This window comes from Parasteatoda tepidariorum, chromosome 1, assembly GCF_982258835.1.
Source record: "Parasteatoda tepidariorum strain Cologne lab strain chromosome 1, Ptep-v5.0, whole genome shotgun sequence".
In the NCBI taxonomy this organism is placed as follows: Eukaryota; Metazoa; Arthropoda; class Arachnida; order Araneae; family Theridiidae; genus Parasteatoda; species Parasteatoda tepidariorum.
The window spans coordinates 126,212,346-126,223,273 of NC_141755.1; positions in this window are offsets into that span (position 1 = coordinate 126,212,346).

Consider the following 10,928-nt stretch of genomic DNA (forward strand, 5'->3'; position numbering starts at 1 on the left):
TACAGTATCTTTTCTTTCACATTTCCTAATACCATCATTAGAAGGATATTATCGTTAGTTTTATAAATCTTGTATACAAAATGAAATTTGTGGAAGACCCTTTGTAATTTTGAGTCTTCTTTCAAAAAATAAAAAAACTAGTACTTCAAAACTTGCTTGAAATTTTTTAAACTTTTAAGTTATTCAAATCCGTCTTTTTTTATTAGTTGCCAAATATGATTCACTACAAAATAAAGAAAGAATATTTAAAAAAATTTTCCTCGCATGCGCACAATATAAAATGAACTACTTCATTTACTCAAATTTTCCATAGTTTTTATCGAATTTTTTCACATTTTAAAGCAATATTTTTGTAATCAATTTTAAACTAATCCAACCATTTTGCGTAATTTTATCGTTTTTTTTTTTTTTTAAAAGTTATTGCAAAAAAAAAGTAAGACAAAAAAATTCGCTTTTTTTTAATGAAAATGTCCGTAGCTCCATAAATATTTAAGCTAGGTTTACAAAATTTGTGCAATTATTGCATATAAATATTAAAATGATTGTTAAAAATGTGTTGCTATATTTTTCGACATAGGGTGTTTAAAATTTTTTTTTTTCCGTTTGTAATGTGTCGGTATTTCGAACATAAAAAAGCTTCAATTTTCGTTGTTATATATATATGATCGAACATGATAATCGTACGATCTTTAAAATTTATAAACTGATCCTCTAAGTATTTTTGAGAAATATCAGAAAATGTGTTAGTTTAAAATTGTTTCCATTATTTTGTTCAACCCCTGTATATATATTTATATATACATTGGTGTTTGCTTGGAAGAAGAAAAAAAATCATCTTGTAAAATTAATTTGTAACTTTGCATTCAGCCACTTCTGTTTGTATAAATAAAATGATTTTTGTTTTCGTGCTCTTTTTTTTGTGGTGTGCAATCAATACATTTTAAGAAATCCTTTTACTTAAACAAACCGTGTGAACTCAAGAAAAATCAGGTGAATTCAACCAAAAATGAACTAAATTTATGTTTTTAGTTCCAAAAAAGTCCCAAAATTTTTTTTTCTAAGAAGATTTTAAATTTTTATTAAATGAATAACTTATTTTCTGCTTTAAAAAGGCCCACAGTGAAAGGCATACTTAAGACTCACTTGGATTTAAATATTTTAAAATTATAATATGAAACAAAAACGCAATGAAGATACATTTAGGCATTTCAAATCATTCATTTTATTTATTTACTTTCATTTTAATTAATAATTAGGATGGAAAGGCGTAATTTTAAAAAAAGTATACTAAATTGCCAAAAGTAACCGGACAACCCGTTTTTAGGGTGGTCGGAAACTCTGAGATGGACGCAATATTTTGGCCCATTCACTCATCAAGGGTTGCGTGGTTTCAAGGAGTGGGTGTTCAAAAACTGATTTCTCGCCACCTTAGAGAGGAATGCATCCACCCCCACACAGCTGTGATGGAAGTCTCCTATTCAAAAACTGGTGAAAAGTCTTCCCGGGAGGACCAATCAGAATGCTCCATACCCAGGGGCGGATCTACTTAAGGGCTTTTTGGGCTGCAGCCCAGGGCCCCGTGGATACAAAGGGCCCCAGTCCCCACTGAAAACAATAGGTGATATTTTGAATTAAAAAAATATCTAATATTAAAAAAATCTATTATAAAGTTGGCAACCCCGAGATTGATCAACCCATGCATGTAAGCGTCTATCAAACGTAACGGGGAATTCCCCGTCGCTTGTTTTTGGCCAGTGTATTTTTTCGCGTCTATTACGGGGCCTTTTCGCGTCTTACCCGCCGCGCCGCTTAACGCCCAACGTAATTTTGTTTCTTTTTTTTCCGCACTTCTGTTCTCGTCGTCAAAGTGACAAACTTTTTCAGTTTACTAACTTGTTTAGAAAATCATGAAGATTCTAATGAACATAAGAAATCAATGTTAGTGTGGTTACACGAAAAGAAAATAGATCTGTTTTAGACAAGCAGCTTCAGAAACAATTAAGAAAAGAAACAGAATATTATCACAATGTCTTAAAACAGGTTATTTCAGTGCAGTGGCGTAGCGAGCTTAACTCGCGCCCGGGGCACAATACCCTTTTAGCGCCCCCCCCCCATTCGAAAACCATATAATATTATATGTAAAATATACTCGCAAATTAATAAATAAATAAAGTAAAATAAATAAAGACATAGACTCTATCTAGGCTTTAAATTTGAGACAAATAATGTAGTTGAGAGAACAAGACTAGATTTTGAAATGCATATAATCATCTAGAATTAGTTCAAAAGATACCTATCATTTATTTTACACATTTATAAAGAAATATTTTAAAAACACGCAGTTGTAAAACAATAAAAAAGTAAATATTTATTATCTCTAAGGAGATACATATATTTAATAATCATATGATTATAATACATTAATAAAACTAATTACTATGTCTACATTTTCAGTGCTTTTGATGAAGCAAATGTATCAATAATATCATCAAAATTGATCATTTAAAATTTTTCTCTTTCCACACTTAAAAATGCTAGGTCATTTAGGCGATCTGTCAAAATTAATTTTAATTTGCTGAATGAACGTTCGCAGCTAGCAATTGATGCTGTGATAGTCAGGAGTATTTGAAGTGCCGCTCTCAGATTTGGAAAAACATCTTCTCCATTCGAGATTGATTATAAAAGTAAGAAATTCTTATGGGGTTTTAGGTTCAATTTCTTTTCTACTGCGGAGTAACATTTTGCTGTCACATATTTTGATAAAAAGTTCTATTACATTGAAATCTGTTTTATAAAATTCACCCAAATTTTCACAATTTTTTTTTCAAGGTCGTTATCAAAATATCCTTGTTTAATAAATTTTCATCATCTAGTAGAAATCCAAAGTTGAAATTAAGGTCACTTAATCGTGTATACATTTCTTGCCAATTCTCCAGACACGTATTGTTGTATCCATATCCCATTTTTCACAAAGAGACTCCGCTTTTTCTATTGCTTCTTTACGGAGCTTGTCTCAAATTTCGGCTAGTTCAGTCGCTAATGATTCAAGATCATAGAACACTTCTCTAAAATTCATTCTAGCATCTTGTAATCTGAGCTGCACACGATCAATCCTTCTTAAGATTTCATACCAGAAATGAACTACAGTTATAAAACTAAAGGTTAGTATATTTTGCAACAGAATTGTAGCTTCACTTCTGTTGTCACTTGTAGTGGTAGTGTGCTCTGCTAATCTTTCTAATAGTTCTTTTATTTTCTCTAGCCCAGAGATGATAAGGCTAACCGCTTGTATTCTGGCGCTCCATCGCGTTTCAGATGTGTGACCTGCCATCACGGCAGCATTATCGTAACATTGTGATCTGCAGTTTGTTAATGAAATTTCATCGTAATTTAATTTCTTTAAAATTGTATTTTCGATCGAGGCTGCATCTTTAGCATGTATTTCAATAAAACTCAAAAAAGATTCTTTGATGGAAACTTTTTTATTGATAAAACCAGTATCTACATACCTAGCGACTTGGGACATTTGTTCTCGGTGAGAGATATCAGAAGTTGAATCAAACAAAAGTCCATAATATTTATTTATTTTGATATCGTTTATTAGTTGATTTCGAATTGTAGATGCCAGAAGATGAATGAATTCATTTTGAATCTGTGGTGGCAAATATGAGAACAACAAATTTTTCTGTTAGCAAATTTTTTCATACTCTATTCACTTAATAATAGAATCGTCGAGTAGATGTAGTAAGTAATCATATTTGATTTATTACTTACCAAGAATGCCTTGAACTTGAAAGGTAGTAACATAGTGAAATATACAATATAATTTATGCTGACATTAAACTTATATATAACATTTAATAACATTTCATTTTTTCTAAGCAGAGCGCGATGACAAGGAAGCAAAACTGAAAAATACACCCCCAAAATAACTTAAAAGTTACTATTTCGGGTATTTCACTAATTTTTCGCTGACTTCCACAACCTGTCTCAAATGTCACGGATATGTACAGTCACGGAAAAAAGTATCCGGAAAGTAACAAATAATCTTTTTTTTTTTAAAAAACAGATAATTCTCAGGCACACAACAAATATGGCGTTGTTTGTGCCCTTTCTTAGAAATGACAAAACATTGTATTTGTTGTGTGTCTGAGAAGTATCTATATTAAAAAATAGACGATCCTTTAGTTGTTATTTTCCGGACACTTTTTTTCCCGTGACTGTACATATAAGTACATTAGAGTGTTATGGTTACCGTTTTAAAATAACAAGCGTAAGCTACATTGTTTTTATACAAATAAAAATAAATAGATTTCTGAAAGAAAGAATGTTTGTATTTTGTACACTGCAAATATTTATTTTAACATATTATGAGATAATTTATGTAACCACACAGCATAGAAGGAAGTGCTGACAGACGCAGGTCGAGTTAGACAGACACAGGTCTGCCAGTGGAAAAGACGAGCCATTTTGTATTATGAATATATTATTACAGTTTGATTTAGACTATTAAAGTGACATTATGAATTAAATATTATGAATAATATTTATGAATTAACATTTATTATATCACACTGGCACTAATTTAAAATATATTTTCCAGAAATAAATCATAATAAAAAAAATTATCCAGCAATTTTTTGTTTTGCGAACCATTTGGCGCCCCTTTGTGAGTAGCGCCCGGGGCATGATGCCCCCCTTGCCCACCCCTCGCTACGCCACTGTTTCAGTGGCCAAATTTTTAAGTATAAGGGGTTTAGCATTTAGAGGTTCCGAGGAAGTATTTGGTTCTCCACATAATGGTAATTTTACGGGTGCTCTGGAGCTATTGGCAGAGTTCGATCCATTCATTCGTGAACACATTGAACAACGAGAGCTGCGACCAAAACCGATAATATCGTACTTATCAAAAACAGTATATGAGGAAATAATTGAGATTATGGGCAGACAGATAATTAAACAAATTATAACTTTAAATAACGACGACACAAAGTATTATTCAATTGTGATGGATTCTATTCCAGATCTATCTCACAATGATCAACTTGCTATTGTATTACGATACTATTTTCGGGGGAAAAGTGTATGAAAGATGTGTATCCTTCATTAACATTTGTAGTCATACTGGCTTACATTTATTTAATATTCTACAAGACTTTTTAGAAACAAATAGACTACTACTGGATAATTGTAGAGGACAATCTTATGACAACACTGCTAATATGGCGGATCACTACAATGGTGTACAAGCACTACAAAAACAAAGAAATAAAACCGCGGATTGTGTGCTATGTGCTGCTCATTCCCTTAACCTAGTTGGTGAAGAATTTGTTAAGGTTGCAACCGAAATTGTGAACTTTTTTGGAGTAGTGCAAAAAATATACTTTTTCTTTTCTACTTCGACCCATAAGTGGGAACTGTTAAATCGTGAAACAAGACTCAAATTTACGTTAAAAAGTTTAAGCCTGAGCAGATATTCTTGTCACTATGATGCTGTCAAAGCTTTGAAAAATAATTATGATGACATTATGAAAATTTTCGAAAGTTTCAGCGAAAATGAGGATGAGAAAGTTTATTTTCCGAAAAAGGCACGAAATTTATTCAATAAAATGGCGAAACTCGATACTGCAATTTTGATTACTTTTTGGGACGAAATTTTTTGGAGATTTAATTTAGTTAATAAAAAAAATACAGAGCTCTGATTTAGATATTTGTGAAGGCAACAAGTTAATTGTGTCATTAAAAGACTTCGTGAACAACATAAGGCACCAATCAGATCAGAAGCTAAAGGAATACGAAGAGAAAGCTAAAAAATTAAGTACTAGTGTGGGAATAGACAACAATGACATAAATAAGAGACGCATTACTCTAAAATTTTCAGATAAATCTACAGATAAATTCTCAGTATACGGCGCAGAAAAATTTAAAAGAGACACGCTAAACGTTGCTTTGGATAAGCTGATTATGGATTTAAATAAATGGAGTCAAGTCTATGAAATGTACAGCAAGAAATTCAAATTTTAAATGGATTTGCAAGACAAAAATATGGAAAACATAGATCTGGAAAGTGCACGTAATATTTTTGATTATTATCCAGATGACGTAAACGAGCATTTAGTGAATGATATCATTCAGTTAAAATCTTATTTACCTCAGTCTAAGCCAGTCTTACACCTCCTGAAGTGAAATTTTTATGCTAATTTATGAAAGGAAATTTGTTGATGTTTTCCCAAATTGCTATACTACCTTAAAGATTTTTTAAACTTTGCCAATTACTAGGTGTGAAGAGGAGCGTTATTTCTCCAGGATGTCATATATAGCAAGCAAATATAGGACAACAATGTCAAACCATCGACTAAATCATTTATCAACTCTTTCCATAAATTCTGATTTAACGAAGGACTTACAATGTGATGAGAAAATAAAGGAATTTGCAGCACGAAAATGCAGAAAGGTTGTTTTATAATTTATATAACATAACTACACATAACCTTTCAATTTCTTTTGCAATAATGTTGTACAGTTGCTGTTTGTATAAACAAATAAAAAATAAATAAAATTATTTTATTGTCCTATTTTTTTCTATATACTTATCTACATCACAATAGAAAGCAGTTTTTTGACAAAATGGCTGATAGGGCCCCTAAGTAGTTTCAGCCCAGGGCCCCACAAATTCACGATCCGCCCGTGTCCATACCACTGGGTGTATTAGTGGCCAGATAGTGATATATACTCAACAGCTTTAAATGAAATAATACGAGAAAATAACTTACAATAATTGTATTCAAAGTTAAAGGTTTTTATTATTTGTAAAGTAAATTAAAAATATTTTTATAGTAAGGGTGCACAACCCCTTCTTTAATGCAAACTCCTTTCGGTTCTCTTCTTAAAACATTCTTTCTGTATTGTTTTACACTTATATATTAGTTTTGTCTCGCATTTTTTCTTCTTTTTGAGGATATGAAACTTTTGTCTTAAATCATACTGTAAACTTTGAATTATTCAAAAGAATGCTTAGGGTCCGAGTTTGAAAATTATACCTTAATATTAACGGGAGCTAGGGGGTCTCGAAATTTGAACCTTTCTCGAGCCATTTTATTTTTTTATTCTTTTTTTCTATTATTCCGTTACGCTTTCTTTGCTGGATTTCTCACACAGAAAACACCCCATGCATGCTTGAATATCCAAAATGTTACAAACGAAGTCATAAAAGAGAAAATAAACTGATTTTTCTTTATTTTTCCAGTTTTTTCCCATATTCCCAATAAAAAAAAAATTATCTCCTACATGCAGGACTCTCCAGAATATCGAAAAACATTAAAATAATAATATAATTTAAAATAAACAAACCCTGGGATTTGAACCCAGGACGCCTCGCTCCAGCAGCGAACTTGCTTGTCTGGTGGCCTACCATCCAGTCCACAGTGATACGTGAGGCCTTCCACGGTTTCGCTTCAAAAGATCTCTCCTCTCATCTTCATAGAACACATTTCGTATGCTAAACTATCGTGAAAATATTGTAAAACAAGTTTAAAAAAATAATATAATATAAATAAACTAATTTTCAAGGATTTTTCCAGTTTAAAAGCGTTAATTGAAGAATCCCGAATAAAAGAAAATTATTATTTTTTTTATATAGGATCCTTTAATTTATCGAAAAACACATTAAATAAATCATATAATGTAAAATAATCAAAAGAGAAAAAAAAAGAAAAAATTTAAAAAAATCTACCAGAGCCGGGGTTCGAACCTTTCCCCTCTTGCTCCAGGCGTAACTCACAAGCGCATGTTCTTAGCCGTTGGACCACGCTTATACGGCGATCGTGCTACTACATAGCTTCAAGTACCCTCTCCCGGCTAGCTAAACGAAACATTTAAGGAGCCATAGCGACCCCCCTAATCGATCTATAAAAATATTCTTTGGAGGGGTGTTTCGGCTTGTAGAGGCCCACCTTAAGTTCGAGTTTTAAAATTATAACTTAATATTAAAGGCAGTTAAGCGGTTTTGAAATTTGAAACTTTTTCCCGCCATTTTATTTTATTTTATTTTTTATTCCATTATGCGTTCTTGCACTAAGAAAGACAATTGATTTTATAGAACACATTTCGTATGCTAAACTATCGTGAAAATATTGTAAAACGAGTTTAAAAAAATAATATAATATAAATAAACTAATTTTCAAGGATTTTTCCAGTTTAAAAGCGTTAATTGAAGAATCCCGAATAAAAGAAAATTATTATTTTTTTTATATAGGATCCTTTAATTTATCGAAAAACACATTAAATAAATAATATGATGTAAAATAAACAAAAGAGAAAAAAAAAGAAAAAATTTAAAAAAATCTACCAGAGCCGGGGTTCAAGCCCTTCCCCTCTTGCTCCAGGCGTAACTCACAAGCGCATGATCTTAGCCGTTGGACCACGCTTATACGGCGATCGTGCTACTACATAGCTTCAAGTACCCTCTCCCGGCTAGCTAAACGAAACATTTAAGGAGCCATAGCGACCCCCCTAATCGATCTATAAAAATATTCTTTGGAGGGGTGTTTCGGCTTGTAGAGGCCCACCTTAAGTTCGAGTTTTAAAATTATAACTTAATATTAAAGGCAGTTAAGCGGTTTTGAAATTTGAAACTTTTTCCCGCCATTTTATTTTATTTTATTTTTTATTCCATTATGCGTTCTTGCACTAAGAAAGACAATTGATTTTATAGAACACATTTCGTATGCTAAACTATCGTGAAAATATTGTAAAACGAGTTTAAAAAAATAATATAATATAAATAAACTAATTTTCCGGGATTTTTCCAGTTTTTAAGCATTGTTTGAAGATTCCCGAATGAAAGAAAATTATTTTTTTTATATAGGATCCTTTAATTTATAGAAAAACACATTAAATAAATAATATAATGTAAAATAATCAAAAGAGAAAAAATTTAGGAAATCGACCACAGCCGGGGTTCGAACCTTTCCCCTCTCGCTCCAGGCGTAATTCTCAAGCACATGGTCTTAGCCGTTGGACCACGCTTATACGGCGATCGTGCTACTACATAGCTTCAAGTACCCTCTCCTGGCTAGTTAAACGAAAAATTTAAGGAGCCATAGCGACCCCCCTAATAGATCTATAAAAATATTCTTTGGAGGGGTGTTTCGGCTTGTAGAGGCCCACCTTCTGTTCGAGTTTTAAAACTGCAACTTAATATTAAAGGCAGTAAAGCGGTTTTGAAATTTGAAACTTTTTCCCGCCATTTTATTTTATTTTATTTTTTATTCCATTATGCGTTCTTGCACAAAGAAAGACAATTGATTTTATACTTAGAACTCATTTCGTATGCTAAACTGTCGTGAAAATATTGTAAAGCGAGTTTAAAAAAATTATATGACATAAATAAATTAATTTTCCGGAATTTTTCCTGTTTTTAAAAGTTATTCGAAAATTCCCGAGTAAAAGAAAATTTTTTTTTTTTTTATGAAAGATCCTTTAATTTATCGAAAAACACAATAAATAAATAATATAATGTAAAATAATCAAAAGAGAAGAAAAAAGAAAAATTTTAAGAAATCGACCACAGCCGGGGTTCGAACCCTTCCCCTCTCGCTCCAGGCGTAATTCACAAGCACATCGTCTTAGCCGTTGGACCACGCTTTAACGGCGATCGTGCTACTACATAGCTTCAAGTACCCTCTCCCGGCTAGCTAAACGAAAAATTTAAGGAGCCATAGCGACCCCCCTAATCGATCTAAAAAAATATACTTTGGAGGGGTGTTTCGGCTTGTAGAGGCCCACCTTCGGTTCGAGTTTTAAAATTATAACTTAATATTAAAGGGAGTTAAGCGGTCTTGAAATTTGAAACTTTTTCCAGCCATTTTATTTTATTTTATTTTTTATTCCATTATGCGTTCTTGCACAAAGAAAGACAATTGATTTTATACATAGAACGCATTTCGTAAACTAAACTGTCGTGAATATATTGTAAAACGAGTTTAAAAAAATAATATGATATAAATAAACTAATTTTCCGGGATTTTTCCTGTTTTTAAACGTTATTTGAAGATTTCCGAATAAAAGAAAATTATTTTTTTTATATAGGATCTTTTAATTTATCGAAAAACACATTAAATAAATAATATAATGTAAAATGATCAAAAGAGAAAAAAAAGAAAAATTTTAAGAAATCGACCACAGCCGGGGTTCGAACCCTTCCCCTCTCGCTCCAGGCGTAATTCACAAGCACATGGTCTTAGCCGTTGGACCACGCTTTAACGGCGATCGTGCTACTACATAGCTTCAAATACCCTCTACCGGCTAGCTAAACGAAAAATTTAAGGAGCCAAAGCGACCCCCCTAATCGATCTATAAAAATATACTTTGGAGGGGTGTTTTGGCTTGTAGGGGCCCACCTTCGGTTCGAGTTTTAATATTATAACTTAATATTAAAGGGAGTTAAGCGGTCTTGAAATTTGAAACTTTTTCCCGCCATTTTATTTTATTTTATTTTTTATTCCATTATGCGTTCTTGCACAAAGAAAGACAATTGATTTTATACATAGAACTCATTTCGTATAGTAAACTATCGTGCAAATATTGTAAAGCAAGTTTAAAAAAATAATATAATATAAATAAGCTAAATTTCCGGGATTTTTCCAGTTTTTAAGCGTTGTTTGAAGATTCCCGAATAAGATAAAATTATCTTTTTTATATAGGATCCTTTAATTTATCGAAAAACACATTAAATAAATAATATAATGTAAAATAATCAAAAGAGAAAAAAAAAGAAAAAATTTAAGAAATCGACCATAGCCGGGATTCGAACCTTTCCCCTCTCGCTCCAGGCGTAATTCACAAGCACATGATCTTAGACGTTGGACCAAGCTTATACGGCGATCGTGCTACTACATAGCTTCAAGTACCCTCTCCCGGCTAGCTGA